Source organism: Anser brachyrhynchus, assembly GCF_964034855.1.
Source record: "Anser brachyrhynchus genome assembly, chromosome: Z".
Lineage (NCBI taxonomy): Eukaryota > Metazoa > Chordata > Aves > Anseriformes > Anatidae > Anser > Anser brachyrhynchus.
Window position 1 is genome coordinate 23,227,673 of NC_137697.1, and position 22,594 is coordinate 23,250,266.

General features: G+C 46.6%; 1 protein-coding gene across 7 annotated transcripts in view; it reads left to right on the forward strand.

The window, feature by feature from the left end:
• The first annotated feature begins 3,962 nt into the window (after positions 1-3,962).
• The window catches only part of KANK1 (KN motif and ankyrin repeat domains 1), a 129,593-nt gene continuing 110,961 nt past the window's right edge, over positions 3,963-22,594 (forward strand). For 3 of the 7 annotated variants that reach the window (XM_080573798.1, XM_080573807.1, XM_080573803.1), the window contains exons 1-2: positions 4,027-4,146; positions 11,421-11,545. The gene's annotated coding sequence lies outside the window, so the exon portion shown is untranslated. Of the gene's footprint in view, positions 4,147-4,249; positions 4,270-11,420; positions 11,546-22,594 lie in introns of those variants that run through there. The other 4 variants (XM_080573805.1, XM_080573808.1, XM_080573804.1 and 1 more) reach the window with 3 other exon arrangements.

Below are 22,594 nucleotides of genomic sequence, written 5' to 3' on the forward strand. Positions count from 1 at the left end.
TTTCCAGGCTGCCACAGATGTGAGTCCTGAGCCAGGGCAGAGAAAACAGCCTGCCTCCTTTTGTGTTTGTGTAGCTTCCCTCCTCTGCAGACGGTGTTAGGGAACAAGCCATGCAGTGTAATCTGCTAGCGGAGCGCTGGGCTGAGGGCAGTGTCAGAGGGTCTATACAGGTCCCGAATCTGCTGCTTCCCTAAAAAGCAAGTCAGGACAGCAGACGCACAGAGGAAAAAAGAGTTGGGCTTTTACAGGCTTGCCAGCAGAGAGGGTTAATCTAAGTCCTGGCATGTGTAATGGTCCCAGCTGCCGTGGCCACAGAGTGGGGTCATCCACACCAGCACAGCATGTGGCCCCTGCTCTGCAGGAGGGTTCGCAGGGCAGAAAGGAAGCAGTGCTTATAAAATGCACTTCTGCTTAATTCCTTAAGCTGGTACTCAGCTTTGGCAGCAGCAGCTGCTGGGCAGTGATCAGCACTTCAAAGTGTCCTTCACACACCAGCGGTGCACCCCAGGGCTCTGCAGGAGATGCTTCCCCCCGGCACAGCCCCATCCCACCCCATCCCCCTGCAGGACCCGAGGAAGACGAAGGCAGGGGTGAACTGGGGTGGTGCTGTGGCCTAGGCCTGTGCTGTGAACACTGCTTCCCACAAGCCAGAGCCTCTTTTTGGTAAGGGGACTTTTCTTTGTGTGTCTGTGTGTGTGTGTCGGTGATATTTCTGGGCTGAGCAAAATCAGGCACAGGGAAGAACTGGATTTTCCGATGGAAAGAAAGTGTTCAACTTTTTGTTTTGTTTTGGCAGAACCGGGATTATTCTGTTTGTGAAATTTTAATGGGATTGTTTTGTTCAAGAGGCAGGGCTGTTTCCACTCACAGCAACAGACCAGGTGAAGTTTGTTGTGGCCTCAGGGGCCTCCCTGGAGCTGCGAGCCTTGCAGAGCCCTGGCAGCTGCTGCAACTTTTTGCATCTCAGATCTTGGGGTGCTGCAGGGAGGTGGTGGCAGGGCGCTGTGCAAAACATCAGTGAGCATCAGCCTTTTCCATCCACTGTCCTGCTGAGGAGCTGCTTGCTGTGGAGGCACAGATTCCCATCCTGGTTAGAGGAAGTCCTAAAGTGACTCCTCTGGGATATATATCTGTGGCATCCTTTCCACACTTTGAAACAGGGCTTGGGCCGCAAATGGGAGCAGGGCTGGTGCAGCCTGCCTCTGATGTAGCTACCAGGCCATTTGCATTCACAGTATAAGTAATATCTCACAGACAAGTGTGTCAAAGCATACACTATATTTATCTGGGCCAGATCCTGATCATGGAAATTGCAATGTGAACACTTTCTTCAAGTAATTACCTTGATTTACTTCTTCAACCCCAGGACATGACTCTTGTGATTTTCTTGGCCACCTTGCTCACCAATACGGGGCACCTGTTTTGTTGGTTTGGTTTTAGGAAAATAGGTGGGATTGTGTTCTGGTTGTTGTTGTTCCTGTTGGTTTAGGGGGTGAGTGGGTTGGTTTTGTCTGCTGAAAGTTAAGGGTATATCCAGCCCTCCTACCCGCAGTGCACCCCAGGGAGCAGCACCCTGCTCCTCCACTAAATGTGCCCACCTGCAGTGGGTGAGGAACATGCTGTCACCCTCGACCCCTTCCCTCTCTCAGGCTCTGCCAGCTTTCCTTTAGACTAAAGCTGGTTTTTCCCTACAGGGAGCCTGGGGAGTGTCTGCCACCTCGCTTCCCAACCTCCCCCACGTGCTTGTGTCCGGGAGGCCAGGGAGGATGGAGCTGAGCATGAAGACGCTCACTGGCCCTCCTCTCTTTCTGCTCCCTTACATCCCCCTTCTTCCCCACCTGGCAGACCCTCAGGTTCACCCCCATTTTCTGAAGGGTGGACCAAGATCTGTTGGTGTCAGCTGCAATGTCCAAGAGAAAAGTACCATCTGCTGCATGACCATGCTAAGAGTCTTTTCTGGCCACACTTACGCAGGTAACCAACAATTGACTTCTTTATTTAATTTTGCTTGTGTAAACTGTCAAGAGCTGGCAACTCCTGAAAGAAAGGATTAAGTGGGAGGAGTAGAAAGAGCCCTCTCTGCTTGCTCTGTTCATTGCCGCGGTCTGGAGTGCTTTCACTCCATGTTTGTACAGTTTCTGGTACAACACGGTCCTGACCCAACTATTCGGATGAATGAGCTGATGCAAAGGAGTTGTTTGCTGGCCTGAGCGTGCTTTACTTCTGGTTGTTGTTATAACTGATGGTAAGCGGTCCTCTCTGTTGTCTCAACTTTCTTTCATCAACCCCCCATCTTTTTCTGGAATTGGTAGCTCAGCCATAAAAAAATTGCCTCTTCATAGAGACTTAGCACAGTCATAATTATTAGTGTCTTAAAGTGCTGCGGGGCCTGGTCACAGACTTGGGCTGCAAATATTTCTAAAAATACGTGCTGTTGAACTAAAATATACTAAAGTGTCTTTAAGTGTCTTTTTTTTTCTTCTTTTAAGTAAATATTAGTGGTTTGAGAGATAGTTTATATCAACATCGTAACAGCTTTACTTACAAAAATACTCAGTGCATTTTAATCTCTAAAATGTTTTAATGGCTTTGGATATTTCAGAAGAAATACTGGAAATGATTTAGATGGAAATATCACTAAGCCTGCTAGCTTTTTATAGGACAAGAAAACCCTATAATTTCTTGCCTAATGCTACTTGGGTGTGGTCCCCTGGGAAAACCAGAAATTTTAAAATTTTCTTAATGTCTTCCTTGCTAGATTCTGGAATCAATATTCTTGAAGCAATCCTTGCTGTTCACCATTCATGAGCTTCAGGTGTTTTATCTGGAAAAAAAAAAAAACTAGAAATATTCATGTTTTACGGAGAATCACACAGAAAAAGGCAGAAGGAAAGCAGAGGAGTGACATAGAAAGAAGGAAATGAGAAGGGAGCAAGGGAAGGTGCCAGCATTTGACACTGTAGTGCAGGTAAGACCAGGAAAAGAGGTGTGCCAATATGTGGGGCCACCACAAAGCCTCCAAAGCATTTGCTCCCAGGGACCTGGGAGCCTGGGGCAATGAGGATAGCGCCTGGGTTAAGTGTGGGAAGAGTGAAAGAAACCATGCATCAATCCACACTGAATATTCAAGCAGTTAAGCCAAAAACTCAGGACTCATGGAACAGAGACCGCTGTGCCCTTTCATAGCTTCAAGGGCTTCAGAGCCAGCCTGTTCAGGCCAGTAAGATCGAGGCACTGGCTTAATAACACTGCTCCTGACCTGAGATTTCCAGAGCAGCTCAGAGGAGCTGATGCACATTTTGCTCTCCTCCCGGGCTCGTGGCCGAGGCCCCTGTCCAGCAGAGAGGCTGGCAGCGGGTGGGTGCCTCCTGCCCAGGCTCTGAGGCTGAAAAATTCATTTCTCTGGCAGCCCTGTCCTGGCACCAGGGCTGGTCCAAACCCTCCCGAAGGGTTTAGGGCCAGTCCCTCCACCCAGAGCACTGGGAGGGCTTCTCCCAGGTTAACCCTGAACCGTTGTGGGGTTTACCCAAGGATGCTGCATTTTCTTCAACGGCAACCCCTCTCTCCCTGGTGTGGAGCTCCTGCATCCCAGTGACTGGGCGACCCGGGATATAAGACGGATGCAAAATAAATAAATAAATAAATAAACGAAACTTTTTCCTCATTAACCCCCGACCCTCCAGCACATCTCCAACACTGCGGAGCTGGAGGGCGGGGGGACACACGCACTGCGGCCGGCAACGGGATGCTGTGCACCGGGGCAAAAACCCCACTGCATCATGGCATCCCGCTGCTTCCCACGGCACCCCACCGCATCCCACCGCATCCCATCGCAACCCATCACATCCCACCGCATCCCACTGCTTCCCACCGCATCCCACCCCATCCCACGGCATCCCACGGCATCCCGCCGCCCCCGCCCCACCAAGTCCCACCCCCGGCCGGTCCGGGGGAGGAGAGTTCAGCCGGGACGCGGAGGGGTCGCTGCACGGCCGGCGCCGTCGGGGGGCGAGAGCGGGGACCGCCGTCGGTTTTGGGCATCGCGCAGCCGCAGTGCGGGCGGCCGGCGGTACAAAGCGGCCGGCGGAGCGGCGTGCGGGATGCTCGCCCCCGCCGCGGGGCCCCCGCGGGGCGCCGAGACCGCGGGTGAGCGGCGGGAGGGGGGCGAGGGGCGGCGGAGCCCCCCCCGGAGGGGCGGGAGCGGGGAGTCGCTGCCGTCGGGTCCGGGTCCGGGTCCCCTGCCTGGAGCTTCCCTCGGGGCGGGCAGCGGTATGCGAACTTTTTTTTTTTTTTTTTCGGTCTTTTTGTTTATTTAATTGTTGTATTTATTTTGCCACCGTGCTGCAGGGGAAAGCCGGCGGTGCGGTGGCGGGGCACGGAGCGCTGCCGAGCCGCACGCCTTGCCGGCACCCTGCCTCTGCGCCCCTCCGAGAGCCCGCGGCACGCCGGAGGCAGGTTTCTGCTGCTCGTTTCGGGAGCTGGTCGTGCCCCGTGTGCACGTCTCGGGGCCGAAGCGAGGGGAGATGGAAAGGCACCTGTAGAGGGGGGGAGCGAGGCTGGGTATCGGCGTGGGGAGCGGGTGGCATCCACAGAGGGACCTGTGCTCGTCCGCGCTTCGGTTAAATGGACTGCCTTCGGTACCGTCTGACCTGTGAGCTAGCACTTAAAAGTAGCGATTTTTCTTTTGGGGCGGTGGAGGTGGGAAGCTTTGGGTTTTAGTGCCCAGCTTATGAACGTGCCTTAACTTTGGCTGCTGTTCATGGGTCTCGAAAAGCACTTAAAGACGTTATGGTTTGTCTGAAAACTGTTTGTTTCTTTCCGAAACAAAGAACATGAAAAGGCCCTATAGCTCGATGTACAATTGTGTTTAAAAACTTATTCAGGCATAATTGTAAGCCTCGGTACTGCAAATGACTTTCTTGTGACTTCTTTGGCCCTGGGTTTTACTTAAGACCAAGCTATGTTTAGCTTTCGTGTTCTGATGTTAAGGTCAGTCTTGGTGTGCTTTTTGTGAAATCAAAGCTCTAAAACATTTAAATAACAGCATAGTCCTTCTGGCAATTCTGTAGCTTAGTTGACAACCTTGAATCTTGGCTAGCCAAGAAAGGTAGCCATGACAATTTGCTGATTGAAAATATCAGATGTCTTGCCCTTTTACTTCACTCTTTCTGATGGAGTGGCTGGCTCTGATTAAAGGTTGTGTGTGCATGTTGTGAAGAAAGTAAAATATGCGAGAGGTGGAAGGCACCTGATTGGTTTAATGCGAGTTTTAGAAAGGCTGAATCTTAGAATAGGCACCCAAGGTAGAAAGAAAGCTCTGACTTTGAGTGGATTTTCAAGCCCTTGGGATTGCTGCTGTGGTCTTCAGGTCTGGAGTCTGATTCCCAAGGGGAGTGGTGCACGTGGGGCACAGCTCCTGGCTGGGACCCAGCCAGCCAGCCAGTGACATCTATGAAGTCTGGTCTCTCCTCCAGCTGGGAACATCTGGCTCGTGTTAGTGACTAGGTAAAATGGGATCAGACCCCCAGCATGCCTCCTCAGCAGAAGGTGTCTTGTGGCACGGGAGCTTGTGTTGTTCCTCCAGCCATTTTGAGTCAGAGGTTGTACCTCTGCTGTGTGGGACCTGGGGGGACTGGCTGTGTGAGTTCATAGTGTGAGCATCCCGTGGGGTGTAGGTGCATGTGGGGAAACATGGCTTACTCCGACAGGACAGTACCCATCAGCAGCGTAACACCAGGCTGGGCAGGGGCGTAGGTGGCTACACACTAGTGCTGATCAAAATGTGTGATTTTGCCCATCGTGTGCTTGTTGGTGGGATTTGATGTTACTCTAAACTCTTATGTGATGTCACAACAAAATTATGTGATGTCACATCAAGATTTTTCTCTGTCTATTGCCTGAGTCCCAGCCAGAGGAAAACTCGTCAATTGATGTGGATGGCTATCTGGTGGCAAACATGATACTGCCATTAAATAAATTACAGATGACTGCTCTGGCTAATTTGTTGACAACTTCTGTAGCACTCCAGCCTGTAGAGGAGTCCCCAGTGCCTCAGGTTTTAAACTTGAGCAAACCTGCTTTCTTTAGAGATTAGGTCTTACTTTAAAATTGCACTGGGGAAATTGAGGACAAAACTCGGCCCTCAATTGGAAACTGAAGGTGGAGCTTTCAGGTGCTGCTTGAGCAGGTTTCTAAACGCTACTTCCATGCCATGGGCAGAACTGGCAATGGATCTATTTCTCATGAATGGCTTCTGTAGGAGACAAGTCTTTTCAGTCATTCCCCCTTGTATATGTTTGCCTTTTAGGCAGTTTTCTTGGGCTTGTAAGCTTCTGGTACTGCTTGTGGACTCGCTTTCTGCAGTGCCCTGTGCATGTAAATAATAGATGCTGAAAGTGAAATGAAAACTTCTAAATGAAGAGTCTCTTGTAAATGATGCAGAGCTGTTGCAAACAGGCAGCTGATCGTGCTTTTAGTTACCAAAGCATTAGTTGTTAATTGAGGACAGTTGCAAATTTTCTTGTGGTGTCAGCACCTACTGTAGTGGTAGGTCACGGAAAAGTAGGTTTTTCCTAGTCATTTAGCTAATGGAATTGGCTAATGGGGCATGGTGGGAGTTTCAGGCGTCACTTCTTGTACTGTCTGATCCATCCAAACTTGCCTGTGTGCCTTAGAAAGGGAAGAAATGTAGAACTCCCAAGGTGGCTTGAAAGCTTGTGTGTATGTACAGGTGCAGGTATGATTTTTTTTCTAGATTTTTGTGCATTGTGGCAAGATGACGAGTGTTAAGCTAATAAAGCTAATAACTAGGTTGTGTCATAATGATGAGGAGTTCACTTGGAATTGCAACACAAAGTGAACAACCAACAACTTGCAAAAAGTTTTGATTCCACCTAATTTTCTGATGATGCAGTATATGTAGTTTGTGAGTAACTTTCTAACTTTTCTAAATTTTTTTGTGAATAAAATTCAACTTTTTTACTGCATTTACTTAAAACATTCTTTGTTTGAGTTTTATTCTGAATTTTACTATACAAATCTTATTTCATTACTTACAAAAGATAGATAAGTTTGTCTTGACTAGAAGTTCAGATTTATGATCAAACTTAATGTGTTTGGTTCTAGTGGGAAATGATTCATCTTAAGTATCTTAAAAGTATCTGTTTTTGCGGTTGAATAATTGGCAGTGCTCCAAAAAGCATTTAGGCATCTCATGGAGAAATCATGGAAACCACTTAGGCTTGTCAACTTTGATACTCCACGGTTATCTTTTGCTACCATTATAGATGCTGCCTATTGAGGTGCAATAATGTGCAAGCTGTCTGTATGTCAGACGGCTGGGGCCCAAAGAGTAGTAATAGTACATGTCAGGAATAGGATAGTTGATTATTTCTTGCAGTTATATATTTTGTGAAGGTTACTCCTAGCAGTGTTTTATTGTGAATTATACTCTAATTTCTATCTCACTTGCTTCCTCCATGTATTTTACACAGGGAAGCTGTCTGCAATCATGACAGCTATGTTGAGACTGGAAGTTAAATCTGAAGACTGGTTTAAGGCATAATCATATTCTTCTTACAAAATTTTCCCTGGCAACCTCTGCAAGATAGCAGAAAGATGTGTACGGTGATAGTCATTGCTTCACCATTAAACTGTACATTTCCATTGATGAGGAAAACAGGAAATGACTTTTCAGGTGTTGATTGTGGATACTGACAATGCTTTCTGAGCTTTGCTAATAATGCAAGGACTTCTGTCACTCAGATCAGATGCTCTTGCAGTCTGTCCTCACTTCCAGGCTGTCACAGGCCCTAGGCTCTTACCCATGTATGAAGCCCAACAAGTAGTTTAGCTAAAGCATAAGTTAAAGAAGGCACCCTGTTAGAACTAAAATGCTCCCACAGGCTTCCCTTGGTAGCTTATGTCAATTTTTAGTCTCTTTCTGCTCTCAGAAATGTTTCTGATTTCTAATTAGAGCTGTACTGGAGAAGGACACCTGACAATTAAACCTGAGTCATAAGTTTGTGTTTCAAATGTCCCTTTAATTCTTCAGACGAGTTAGTATACTGAAGGCAGAGGCGTCAGGCACGAACAGTTGAAACTTAATTGTAGCTAAGCAAATCTTTCAAACGAGTCTGGCCTTTTCGTCAACCAAAATACTGATCTTGAAAATGTTTGCACAGGCTTCTTATTGCACACAGGAGCCAACACTAGACCCTTGTATCTCATCCGACCCTGGTGGGTTGGAGGCTGCAACACTTCCCTAAAACAAGGCCTCTTGAGGAAAGTGGTCTGTTGAAGGGTGGTGGCTGGTTGAATTACAAAAGAATAGCACTGCTGGGAGCTGGAGCTGCTTCATGGCCAGCTGGTGGACATGGGCCACCCGGGGGGGTGACAGCAAGGACACCTCTGTGGGTCTCAGGCCTACGTTCAGTGCACCTCTCAAGTGACAGACCAGATGGTTTGGTGGCCTGCCATGGTTTGGAAGCCTTTAAGCCCATGCCTTATGAAACTTTGGCACTTGCCAGGGAAGTAGAGGGTGCCCTTCCCATCTGTAAGTGCCCTGAGCTCTGTTGGTGGAGGTTGCCAAGTATCTGTGGTTTTCTTTCTGGCCTGCCTTCTTCTGTGCCCGGAGGGAGGCCCGTGCAGGGTTGTGCTGCTGCAGCGCCCTGGCAGGTGTGGGTTGTGCTGCTGCTGTTTTCTGCTGTCCTGCTCGCTCAGTCCTTAGCCCACCATGGCACAAGCGTGTCTTGTCTGGGTGGCTCCTCTCCTCAGGTGGTTTGGGTGGCTTCTCTCCTTCACCTGGCTCCTTTTAGCAGATAGGCAGCAGAGGGGCCTGGGGCAGCGCAGGCTGCTCGGGAGGGTGGCAGAGAGAAGACAACAGCCAAGTTGTTATTTATCCAGCAAGGCTCCAGCCCCAGTAAGGCTGCTCTGTGCTGAGTAGTTTTGTAACAGAGGCTTTGAGAAGTGTAGCATTTACACACCCAAGGCTGAGGAGGACTAATCTGTCCCTTGCCTTATGTCTCGTATCAGTCTGTAATTAGCAGACATTGATTTTTTTTTTAACATTAAGTCCCTAGGCTTTTTTTTTTTTTCCCGGAAGACTTTAGGGTTTCCAAGTGTAGCTCTGGGTAATACTATTACCTGTACAATCCTTCTCTCAGCCTCACCATGCTGATAGCCTTCATGGATGCTTTGCAGTGATAATGACTTCTGTAGCATGGATCTGTATGCACGCATGCACATGAGACCAGGAGTGGGAGCAGTCAAGACATCTTTTTATTCTTTTGTTATTTTGGACTCCTAATTGCATAGCTTGATCATACCTCATCCTTGTGATAAGGAGAAGCTCTGATTTACCTTTTATGTGCCTTTATTTTATGTGATTCCTTAGCTGCTTCCAGACAGTGCTTTCTCAATCAGTTAAAAGCAAGAGTAGTTTCTTCTGAGACTTTTTCATTATTTTGACACATTTCTGATCCCTTTCCAGATCTCCAGTGTAATTATTAAGGGGGAGGGTGCTGCCCAGGTTGACCCAGGTGGTTTCGCACCATGGACGTCAGACATGGCGTTGGAACTGCTGCGGTGTCTTTTGCCATCCCTATGAATCCTTGCACCTCCTTGCTCTTCCCTGCAGGGCTTAAGCCCGCTGCAAACCTGTGCCCCACTGAGATGAGCGAGGTCTCCTCTTGTCCTCCTGCTGCCAGCTTCTTTGTGACGGCACTAATATTTATGGGCTGTGGGATGAAACTGATCGGGAGCACCAAATGTGTCTGGAAACAAACCTGTTAGACCTAGATCAAGGGGTGGGCAGCATCCCAGCGCCAGCACGGAGGTGTGCCATGTCTTCATGTCCATTAATTCCTGACACTGGGATTCCCCCATGAGCCTGTGGAAGCCAACGTGGCTTGTTCTAAAGTTTGCCCCATTAACAAACATCTTCGAAGGTGGTGAGCAGGAGCATCCCACTCTGCACGTGGGATTTGGAAAACGCCTTTGCCTCATGTTTCGTATTCATGCAGAGATGGAAGAGTTTAGTTTAAAATAGTGATTTCCTGAGTTATTCTGACTTTTTCTTTTTTTTAATGTAATTGGTTTTGATATGTAACGGCTGGGAGTCTCCCCTGGAGTGAGACATGTCAGAGGTTGAATGTGTTTGTTTAGGTGCATAAACATGGCTGTGTATGTTAGGACTTCTGTCACAGTGTTTTCATTCACTTCATGAGCTGCTAAATGAGAAAAGGAGGGGTCTCATTCCAGAGCTGCTTTGGAACAGCTGTGTCAAAAAAACCAAGGGACTGCAGACAATAGTAAACTTTCTGCAAATGTTGCTCTTTTCATCCCTGTCTCAGCATATGGTAATGCAGAGGATCTCTAAGGGTTACTCCCAGCTAATCCGGTTTGGACAGAGAAAGAAAGATACATCAGAGTTTTTTTGCAGTTCTTCAGTACTCTGCCAGAGGACTTGCCAAGAAGTGCAGTGACTGGAAAGAAAAGAAAAAAAAAATCTTTGTATTAAGACTAGAGCCTTTCTTTCTCTTGTTTTTGGCTTTTAAGTGTTTTAAAATTAGGATATAAAAAGTAACAAAGGACAGTCAAGATGTTGATTATCAGACAAAAGTAAGGGGACATGACCCATGCATAATTACTAATGAAACAATATTGTGAAATTTGTGTCTCTGATTTCCAAGCTTCCGACAGAAAAATCGGAACAAAAGAGTTGATAGGTCTTTTCTGTTCTGCAGTTTGGCAAAGGCAATTTAAGCCCGTGGGGCTTTTGTCTTTTTTTGTCTCACCAGTGCTTTGTTAGTAACTCAGATGCTAGTAGACAGGTTCTACTCTATTTCAACTCCTTCTTTTCAGAGTCTCCTTGTGATGTCAGTGGTTGATATACTAAGGCACAGTCTGCTTCCCACGGCAAGCCTGGCTTTTGGAGGGCCTCACTGGAGCAAAGCCTTGCTTTCTCCGAAGTGGATGTGCCTTTAGTTGACACAGCAAAATATCTGCTGAGGGAAGATATTTAGCTGAAACTTTCTTCAGAGTAGGAACTGATGCTGGGGTTGATCCTGCTGTTTTTTTGTTATTGTTGTTCTGGTTTTTTTTGGAACAGGGTGCCTTAATGTATAATCATACATCTATTTGAATCTGACTTTTAATGCCAATTACCCACAGGTAGACCAAGTTGTATCTGGTATTCTGTGATAGATAACTTTGATATGCACTGTTTACATTTTAGATCACCAAACAAAGGTCAAAATCAGGCAGGTCATTCACTGTGATTTGTCATGTAGCTGAGTGTGTGCATATCCCTTCAGGCTCCATTAGCATGAGTTAACTTTGTAATTGGGTTTCTGGGGCAAACAGGGACAGGAAGCAGAAGTAATTTAGCAGGCTAGGCTCAGCTTTTTTGTTCGTTGCAGTGTAAGTGCACAAGAAACCAGAAGTAAAAGATGGTCGCGGTATGGCTGGAGAAATACTAACGAAGTGGAGAACACTGTCCAAAACTGCATATGGACGCTATGGAAAACCATACAAGTACACCAAGGTGGGACTTCATGGCTATACTAAAGTAGAGTTACCACAGCTCCTGTGTCTTTCAGTATACCTCCTAACTTGCTCTGTATTCTCCAGCTTTCTGTTCATCTGTCACTGTCACCTTTTCTTGCAGAGACTGGCAACTGAGTGAAGATCAGTTGTCACAATGAAGATGTTAATAGAAATGTATGTTTTAAACTTAAAATTCTCTTCATAATCTCCAGTTTTCCACAAACAAAACGAAAAGCAGGGAGAAAGTTTCTGCGTTAACTGTCAATTCTCATAATTTTAGTCCTTGAACAGTTTTGCTGAAGAGCAAATTTTTTCTTTAAAAAAAGAAAAGTTGACTTTGGAAAATGTTAGAGTTCTTGAGCAGGCAAATTTGCATTTTTGTTTCTAATTCAAAGACACCTGAAAAGAGCCAGAAGACTTAGTGTGGATTTATGAATGGGATTAGAATTAAGCTGCTTCATAGCATTTTTTTAAAAAAACACACTTCACATTTCTCAAACAATTTGCTTTTAAAACAACAGTCTTTATCCCTGACTAGCCTTAAGATTTTACACAAAGCAACACAAGAAGAGATTTTCTTTAAAGTTCCATTCCTTCCTGACGTGGTATTGAAATAATTCTTAAACTTTTAAGTTGCCTTTTTTTTATGGTAAGCTCTTGAAGAGTTTATTTTCTCAGATGAATGCAAGACTTATTCTGGCTTGGAAACTGGGACTGAATGTTTTTTTCACACACATACTTTACCTGCAGTCTGCTTGTATTCTCTTCTGTGCGTGGCCCGTTGGTAGCTTCACCAGGTCAGAGAGTCACCTGCAAGAAGACCCTGGGAATGAATCTCTCTGAAATCAGGACGTGCTGAAAATGGTGTAGGTGTGATAAGCTGCAGTTTCAGTTTGTCAGCTTCACTTTGCTGCGCTGACAAAGTTCATGCATTTTTCTTAACTCTGTTCTTCTGTGTTTTTTTTCCGTGATCTTTTTTCAAGCGGACAACGGCTGAGCAGTGTGTAGTATGAGCTTTCTTGCTCTCTTCCTGATCCCATCAGTGATTTATCACTTGGCCTTTATCTCTTTTGTGTGTTTGTTCTTGCAGTTTCTCACCCCATCACCGCTGCTGCTTGTGACCACTGTCATGTTTTTAAACGATGTGTGAGATCGGTCACATCCACGAAAATACTAGTGGCTGCCAGGAACCTTCTCAGCTGGGGAAGTTTAAGGAAAACAAGCCTTTCTTTGTGCCCGTGCACACATCATGACTGTCACGAGTTGCACGGTAGGCGTGCTAAGGAGATGCTGCTGGCCGGCTGCGGCATCAGCCCTGCAGGGAGCTCTTGCTGCAGCAACACTCCTGCACCGGCCCCTCTCTCTGCTGGACCTTGGGACCAGGAAAGTGTGGTAGAAACAGCCTGGTGCTCTTCATGAACCTTTAAAACAGCGTTCCTCGTGCCGTAAGGAATTGTTATTTTTGGCCGGAGTAAAGCTGGGAGAGCGTCAGGTCTGTTCCATGTGCAGCAGTTCTGTTAGCCTGGGGGAGAAAAAGCAGAAGGCTTGTGTTTGTAGGGCTGAATATCAAATCACTGGCCGAGGAAGTGTTAAGTGCGTGTGTTTATTGCTCCTGATGCTGGTATGTTTTTGATGTCAGCAACTTGCCAAATACCAGGGGACGGACCTGCAGTTTGTTTCAGCCCATGTAGGTATTAGCGACAAAAGGTCTTGCTGCAAAGCAGCGTGTAAAGTTTTGCATCCACAAGCACAGGCTGGGATGGGAAAGGACCCGTCTGCTGTGACCTAAAGACTCCTGCAGCAACCAGAGTCGGCCCTGGGTCTTGTACCTGCTCTCATCCCCCTTTACCAGGCAGAAAAGCCCCCTCGGCCCCCCGTCTGCATTGCTCGCATTCCCGTGATGCCTGTGCCTGTGCGTGCACGCGTGGGGCTGGCAGGGCTGGTCCTTCAGCTCGGCCGGGAAACCACAGGAGTCTGCCTGCTCCTGTCCTCCCTCAGTATCCATCAGAGCCCCCCTGCCCACATTGCTCGCATTCCTGAGTTGTTTCAGTCGGGCAGGCGCTCTGCTTTGGAGACTTACAGCTGCATGAAGGAGTCGCAGCAGCTTGCTTGTACCTACACCTTCGTGGAAGGGCAGTGACTTACAGCCCTTTCCCCCAGTTTCAGGAACAGCTTGGTGCTCTGGTGCTGGTTCCAGGTGGTTCCAGGCCTTTTTGGTGACAGCAGGTCAGTGATGTGACAGAAGGCACGTGAGTGTGCAAACAAGGGGCTAGAAATTTGGCTGTGCAGGGTCTGAAGGAGTGCGGTGCAGTTCTGGAGGAGGCGCAGTGCTCCTGAATTGGCTCCTGGAGTCTCCGTGGCTGTTGTGTAGGGAGGAAGTTTCACTGTAATTTCAATTAAAAGGCCTTTTCTCCCCTTCTTCCTCCAAGCAACGTGTTGATTTGCATCATAAAAGTTGGCCAGGGTTGTCTCCTCTGTAAGCTGCAGAAAATAAGCTCTCTTCAACTGCTCGAGTAGAAATGGGCTGATTTATGGGTTTCTTTATGCTCTCTGGTGCCTTAGAGAGCAACTGTTAATTGAGCTGGTCAATACTGTATTATGCAATGTCAAGTTACAGCCATTCTGGTACCAGTGCTGGCTGGCCATTGTGACTGGTGCCCTGCAGAGGAACTGGACAGGTATGTAAGATGTCTTTCCCTGCACATCCAGTCTTCAGAAAAACTGGGCTGGTGTTCCCCTGTCTAACCAAAACTCTGCCAGAGATTCTTTGAGAAAAGCATCAATAGCAATTAAATGTATTTATAGCTAGAAGAATGGCACTTACTATTTTCTCTCATCCAACAGCACTTTTTTATGTACATTAAACTTAGTCAAACCAACTTCAGCTGAGCTGAGGGCTAGAGCATTTAGCCACGTTGATTTCAACCCCCAAGTTGCTGAGACAGATTTGCTCTGATGTTTCTGCCTTAGGTTTCTGTGAAAAGATGCATAAGCATGGGAAGTCCTTGAAAATGTGACTAGTGTATCTGTACTGTAGGTCAGAAGCAGGTACTTTGTTTTTTTTTCTCCTTTGTGTCAATCTTTCTGTCTGCCTAAAACCCATATTAGTACAGAGGTTGTCAGAAGGGGCCAGAACAAGTAATAGTAATCTGTAATGCCTCAATTGTGTTTCTATACTATTCTGCAAAACTGTAGTGTAAACGTTTCTGCTCTGAACAGGAAGCCTAAACATGGGAAAAGTGTTAAGGGTATATGAGGAACATTTTATTTTCTTGCCTGTGTAAAATCTTCATTTGGACTTGTGCTTGAATACTTCAGCTAGGCTGACTTTGTCCTGTCCAAATCCAGAGTAGTTTTCTTTGCCAAAAATTGAGGTAAGACCCAGATAAAACCTAACATGTGATGAGTATCTAATTCCTTTAAGAACTGTGTTCTCTTGCAATGAGTTACTCACATAAAAGCAATTGCTAAACCATGTCTAGACTGCAGAGTCCTGGATTCAACTGAATCTAATTAAAGCAATAGTGGCTTGCAGGTGAGGATTTAACTGCAGTAGATCATTTAGCTTCTCCTACAAAGAGGCTGGTCTTATCTGAGATGGGTTTTGACTTGCATACAGAGGTAAATTAAAGTCAGATAGCCAAAATGGTGCTTTCCCCCACTTGCCTTGCCTGCCACACAGTGAGAGGTATCTGCCTGCAGGAGGATGAATGAACAGCTCGTAGTGATGTAGTCTCCAGCACGTGTCCTAAGAAAAGCTAAAATCAATTTCCTGCTGATTTTGGTGAATTAGGAGGGTAGTTCTGGAGGATTAGCAGGATGCTTCTGACTGCACCACGTGAATATAAGGCGGCTGAAAGTATCCCTGCTAAAAGTACCAGTTCTGACACTGAGGTTAAACTTGCTCAAGGGGCAGCTCTGTCTGGGCCATGCCAGCTGACTGCCTTCCTGATTAAGCTGGACTTCTTCGTCCCATCTGTGCCGATTGCCTCATCTTGACCACTTAAGCCACGTTGATCACCAGCTGAGTATTGATTGAGGGGGATTAGGGGAGGCCTGGATGCCCAGCGCATCTGGTTTCTCCCAGCTGCCCACAAGCTGCTGGTGTGGAAGCCGTGGCACTGCCTGCAGGTCCCTCATGGGAGCTGCTCGCAGTAGCTTTGTTCAGGGTGAAGAGGCACAATGTGACTCCCGGCTCCTAGTACTTCTACCTCGTGGCCTTGAACGTTTGCCCAGACGTGTCTGTGAAACATCTCTGCTGTTCTCATGCTTTTGCTATTCCTCTGCCTCAGCTCTCCTGACTCCTATTTCCTGTAACTTTTCTATCTAGCACATGCTTTGTTCACTCCCCATCAAGTTGTGCCCGCTCCTCCTCTTTCATCCTGCCCCTGAGTGCCCACTCTGTTTATTCAGAGGTTCTAAGAGAATACAGGAGAAGGGGGTAGCAAGAAAAAAAAGTTAAAAAATAAAAAATAAAAAGTGAAAGAGCTGGCCCTCATAGACCTCAGGCTCCTCTGTTGAATCTGGCAAGTAAAACTTTGTCTTGAGAAACTGTTCCTTTGCATTTTCAGTCTGTCATCAAATTTGTGTTAGTCCTGAGCTTTGTCTTAAGGGAGTATTGCAGGAGTGATGAGTCAGCTGTGCAATTACTTTTCCCTTCATTACAAGGAGGGGGGGGGGAAAGGAAGGAATACAGGTGCCTCTTATAACATAGCAGCACTGGGTGATAATTGCAACTTTTCAGGCTGTTTTTGCTGTGAGCTGTTATAGTTTGGTTATGAAAAAAGAGGTGCTAGGCTGCCTTGGCTATTCTTGGTACTAAGTTCAAGTCTCAGAATTACAAAGAAGAATTATCTGTAACTAATAAAAGATGTACAATCGAGGAATTGTCAACTCTGGCAAGCTGCAGAGAGGAAACTTTTCTCAGCAAGGCATGTTGGCCTGAATTTTGTCATGCCTGTGTGTTGTGTGCATTTCTTGCATTTCTGTTGTCATCTTGGAAACAGTATAAAATCAAACTGGGAGGGAGAGAAGAATGGAAAAAAAGCATATTTGCCAGGGGTCAGAGCATGCAAATGGTTTGAGATGTCACGGGTGCTGCCGTTAGTACTGCAGTCTGAGATGTTTGTAACTGGGCAGTGTGGGCTGTGTCCGCCGTGTGTGCTGTGCATGCCAGAGGCTCTGACCAGCAGAGTGTGCAGCAGTCTGGTATTTTCTTAGCTGTGAATGCTGACTTACACACAGATGGCTTTTGACCTGACCTTTTGATTTCCTTTCATTAACATGTTAATTGAGTGATGATTGTTACAGGGCTGCTAACATTCTGGGAGAAGTATGGCCACAACTGACTTGTGCTTTACATTCCTGTATGAATTATGTTTTGTTATTGTGTGTGTGTGTGGGGGAAAAAAGCTGCTGTACTCCATGGCTGGCTTATGATTCAGTGGATGGCCCAATTGGGACTGAAGTCAGGTGAGGTGAGTGATGGTAATGGTACTGTCAGCACTGATGTTGAAGCTGAAGATGGACCTGCAGGAAAAGAAGGCTCCTAGTTATTGTGAAAAAGGGATAATATTCATCTTGTTAGACTGAGATCCCGAGCTTCTCTCTGATTTAGGAAGTCTCTACTAGCTCCATCCATTTTCTTGGCTGCTTCTTGAAAACTTCATTTTAAGTCATGTTTTAATTTCCTCCTGGAGGAAGGATGACCCTTCTAACTGTTGCCTTGCTGGCTATCTCAGGTGGCAGAAATTGTGTCGTAAGCTGGATGCCTTGTGCAGATGAGTTTCTCCTCTGTGTTGCTCTGGCACTTTTCAGTTCTGTTCACGATGGAAGTTGCAGGTCGTTGTGATATTTTAACTCCTGACCTAACACCACATGAGCATTCCCTCCGCTCTTGCCCAGTTTGCTCGCTGCCCTGTTTGGCCAGCAGCTGTGGAGCTGGGCTGGCTTTGGCTCTGGGTTACGCACAGTGCTGGCACGTCGCTGCTGTTCCCTTGTGGCTGCCAGTGTGCTGGCACGAGTGTCAGGTTGACCAGGAGGCTGCAAAGGTGAAATGTTGGTGCGAGAGCGTGGACAGGGCTGGGTGGTGTAGTCTTGGAGCAGTGATGCACGGCGGGCGGGGGGGAAGAGAGCAGGCTGGACATTTGCATCACAACAGAGGCTTGCAGAGTAATGTCAGTTCTGGATCTAGCCTTAGTTCAAAGCACCGAGCACGGGTTTTATTAAGTTTATCCCTTTGTGCTGTGAAGCTTGAAGACGCTGGTGCAGCCAGACCTTGGCAGGTCGAGTTGCACATCTGAGAGCTGCTTGGCAACCAAAACTCGTTTTAAGAAAGAAGCGTTAGAGTAACAAGTCTGACACTAGAAGGATTTCAGGAGTTCAGTTTTATGCTGTCTGTAGGAAAAGTTAATAAATGTCAGGGGTATCTCAAGGGTTCTTTTTTTCTGTCACTCTTTGTTTTGTGTGCTATGGTTAGTTCCACTCAAGACTGTAGAATCGGTTTCTCAAAGGCTGGTGATAAAATACATCAGTTAAAATGAGGATGAAGGCTGGAAAAAACTACTTAGTTTTGTGGACTGTTCCTTTCAACACCTTGAATTAATAGTGTTTTTTTAATTAAGAATTCATCATACCAGAACTATGTAGCAAGTCATACTTCTAATCTGCTTCCCCTCAAGCTGCATTTCTTTCTAATTGCCAGGTGCTACATATGCTAGTAGAAACAGAGGAAAATATGAATATATCTGTGCTAGGAGAATATCTGAGGGAGGATGCTGAAAGCAGGCTGCTAGTATCAGTTTTTTCTTTCATTTTTTTCTAGGTTGTGGGTTACCGTGTGAATACTTCATTTTAAACAGGATAAAAGGAGAGGGCTATTAAACCATAGTTCTGCCTTCACTTTTCCCATCTGGTGTCTCAGATGTTTGTTAAGCTCACTTGTCTCTCTCTCAGCTCAGGCCCAAAGGTCAAAAAGGGGTCACTGCATTTGGAGCTCTGACAATGCCTAAGCATCCTCTGGAGAGAAAAACAAAGAAAAACCATCTCTCCTTCATCCCCACCCCTGCCCCTGGTTGTAATACATCCAAGAGTTTTTGCTATACCTTGGTGATGTCAGAGTGTCCTGCAGCAGCTGTTCACGTGTTCTCCCATTCCGCCAGCTCCCACCAAAAGTTTCAGCTAAAGAAGAAACAAGCTGTGAATCCAGACATGCAGACTACCATTTGCTCCACTACCACCACCTAAATCTTCCCCCTCTGGCTGCATGGCTTCAGTGCCAGCTCTCAGCACAACTGTGACAGCTGGTTGGTGTCCAAAGTCCTTTGTGTTGTTTCAGCTTGTGTCAGGAAATGATTTGTCAGAGGATCAAAGCACTGATGGGCTGAAATAACTTTTTTTTTCCAAACCACAGGTTTGACGCAGATGTACATTTTGTCTGGTAATATTTACAGTATACTCATAGGGGCTACCAGTCCCCTGACACAGGAGTGATTTCTGGCTTTTGTGCAAATCAGTGGGGCTGGCACAACTAATTGCAGCAGACTGCTAGAGCTTGCATTTGGAAATAAGACCAGGTGTGTGTGTAGACACATGAGAAGGTCCCTTAGCTGTTACAACTCTTAGACCAGCAAACAACAGGCTTCCAGCCCATGGCATGCAGGTGCAGTGTGCCTTTGCCCGGCACTACCCTGGCCCCTGGGGGCTCAGTGACTCATAGCTTTGTCTCTTAATGCTTGGACACCTGGGACGTTAGCAAGACCCAAAATCCTGCTTTATGGTGTGCAGAGCCTCCAGGGATGCGAAAGGCTGGTGCTGCAGGACTGTGCAGTTGCAAGCAGGTCAGATCTGTGGCCTGGAGGGGAGGAAAAAGATTGCTGGTACCTGGTGAACTCTGGGCTATTAAGGCAGTTTTTGTCTGATATACCCGAGGGCAGTCACAAGAAACAGGTGGTGTCAGGATGCCTGAGTGATATGAGCAAGGAGTTCTGTAGAGACACACAGAAAAGTCCTGAAGTGAGCTGTTAATCAGTAACATCCCACAGTGAGTCATCCCGCCACAGCCTGTGATGCCTAGCAGTGATGTACACAGTATAAAAGGAAGGAATGTGTGCAAGTGTGTTTATCCCAAGTAGGGAAGGACTCGCCCTCAATTTACACCAAAAAAAGAAATGTTTGTGGCATTGTATTGCTCCTGAGAATGAAAAACAGAGTTTAGTAGGAAAGAAGAGACTTTGCCTTTACACATTCTGCTCCATCTCATGCTTCAAATCTGATAGCATTGGAATGAAATGCTCAGTACCCATCTGGAAGATACCTATGTAACTTCTGCTTACCCAGACAACCTGCTGGCCAGCAGCACTCCTGGTCCAGCCTGTCTGCATCTTCAGGTTCCTCTGGCCATCCTCTTCCAGGTTACCTGCATGAAGAAGGGCTTGAAGCCAGTCAGTCTCCTCAAAGAGGAGCTTGTCCGTGGGAACCGATTAACCAGCAACAGGGTATCATCAGTGGAGGATTTCTGCTTTAGTATCTTTTTATGTGTATGTATATTATATACGTTCCTCTTGTTTGCCCAGAGCAAAATCTGGTGTCTTTAAGTGTCTGGTCCTGACACTTCCATTCTTTTGCTCTTGGCTCTGAATTGCACACCGAGACTGAACTGCAGGTGTCTTCAGATTCAAACCAAGTAAAACATTCTTCCTTCTCTGATTTCAGCGAAGCTTCTGTTCTGTGGTAAGGCAAGAAATTGTAGTCCTTTTCTCAAGGGAAAAATGTAGCTGAGACTGCTGGTCAGGAGGGAAGAAAAGCAGTTTCGGGATGGGGAAAGGGATGGGAAAGCCGATGCGAGGAAACACAGTTGGCTAGGTGCACATCTGTGGTGCATTCAATGTGTGCTGTGTGCCCAGGGGGTGACACAGTATATATTACATAGCCAAATCCTTTACGTTGCTCTTTGTCCAGCTGTCCTGTGCCAGCTTTGACCCGTGCAGTGCAAAGAGAGGGTCTTGGTGCTCCCCCTTTGCCTTGGGTAGAAGCAGGTTGTGAAGGGGAATAAAACTGGGAGTGTTTAAGCATAACTGGCAAAGGGTGATGGGGCTAGAGCTCCTCTGGATGTTGCACTAGTTTATATCTTAGCCTCCCCCATCCAAAACCACAATATAAATTCAAACAGCTGCATGCTTCATTGCATCTTAGCTGAAAGGAGGGACATCACAGACACAGGTAGGGTGCAAAGGGTGAAAGTTGTTTGGGCTTAGAGTGTTTGTGCTTGTAGGTGGGTTTGTTCCTTGAAGTTTTAATGACTGCAGTGTCTGCTTGGCAGTCCAGAAAGATGCACCTGATCTGCAGGTGCTTCAGATGATGCTTTGACTTATGGCTTTATCTGCCTGGTGACAGCCAGGAGTCCAGCTCCCGCTGTCAGGGCTTCTCTGCTGGCATTGTGATAGTGCTAACAGAGCAGCCATGCTAGGCAAACAAATTACTGCTGGTTGCAGAAGGCTTGAGAGAGCTGAAATATCTTTGCAGAGCCTCTTAGTGTTCTCCCATTATTTCTTCTGACTCATCTCTCATCTTACTACCAGTTTCAAAGAGCTTTTTATAGCCTTTTATCCAGGTTAACTGAGCACCTAAAGACAACAGGGCTGTGCCTCCCTCACTTTCAAGTGCTTCAGCTGCCTGTCTTGCGCTGGCTTGTCACCCTGAAATGGCATGTGTGCTCTGCCCTGACAGCAGGGCATTTCTCTTGCAACTTGCTGAGATTGTTTATTTTGGGGGAAGTGTCTTCACCGAAGAGAGAACATAAAGACTCTTCCTCATGCAAAGTCATCTTGTTGAAAGTATCTGTGCCTGTAGCATGCTGACCCCTGGTTGAAATGACTGGGGACACAAGTCAGTGCTCTGAACGTTAACCTGTCCTAAAATTATGTAGCCAAGAGTGATGCTGCTTCTCTCATTTTTTTTCTCCCTGCCTACAGGGGGAAAGCTGATCTTGTGAAATGATCGTGTCTTTTCTGATGCCATTTTTCAGAACGAATCAAGCTTCTTTCTTCTAGTGCTATCAAGTGCTTGTTCTTAGATTGGCAGGGACTTTGTGTCTGGAAGCTTTGCAATGCCTGGGTGAGGAGGAATTAATTAGCAGCCTCCTTGCTAGCTGCTGGTGTCCTCTTTCACTCTTCTCAAGTTGCAAAGGGTAAGAATGAGGAGAAAAAAACTCATCTGATAATCTCTTTTCATGGCTTGATGTTTGCCACCCTGGGGCTATTTATACCAAGCATACTGAGTGGGATTGAGTTTAAATTTTCACCTGCTGTTCTCACGGAGCCTGGGGCCTCTGCAGAGCACAGCAATAGATTGCAGCCACCTCCCCACCTCGCTGCTTTCTCCCCGAGCCGGTCACCGAGCTGGGGGAGGATGGCACGACCACCTCCGGCATCAAAGGCAACAGAGCATCGTTGCTGCCAGGCTTCAATTTTGCTTGTGCACATCAGGGTTTTCCAAGGGTTTGCTGTGATGTGGCTGAAGAAGATTAAATTAAAAAAAAAAAAAACAAACCTTCCTCAAGCGCTCCCTCTGTCTGCCTAGCACTTCACTGCTGGAACAAAAAATCGCCTCTCAGCTTCATTTTGTTAATTAACCATTGCTCTAAGAAAGCAGTTCTTTTTTTCTTTCTTGTTACTGTTCTGATAGTCAAACTTTTTTTTCCCCAGCTGAATATCAAAATGGAATTTCTGCAACTACTTTTTAGAAGAATAACTTTTCCTTAGTGGCTGCGTAGAATGTGTTTTGTGGCAAACTTAGAGGGTTTGTGTGAAAGTCCCCCCAAGAAACTTGTTGGTCTTATTGTTAGAGAAGGCTTATGTTGATAGTTCAGATATCTTGGCATTGTAGCAAAACACATACAAGCTGCTCCTCTTGACCCCTGAGGTTTCTGTGGAAGGTCACAATGGAGAGGCTTGAATTCCTGTGTTAATCACATTGCAGGGGACTATCCATGCTGGTTTTCCCAAAAGATTAACAGAAAGATACAGCATTGCTTTGAAACATGATCTTG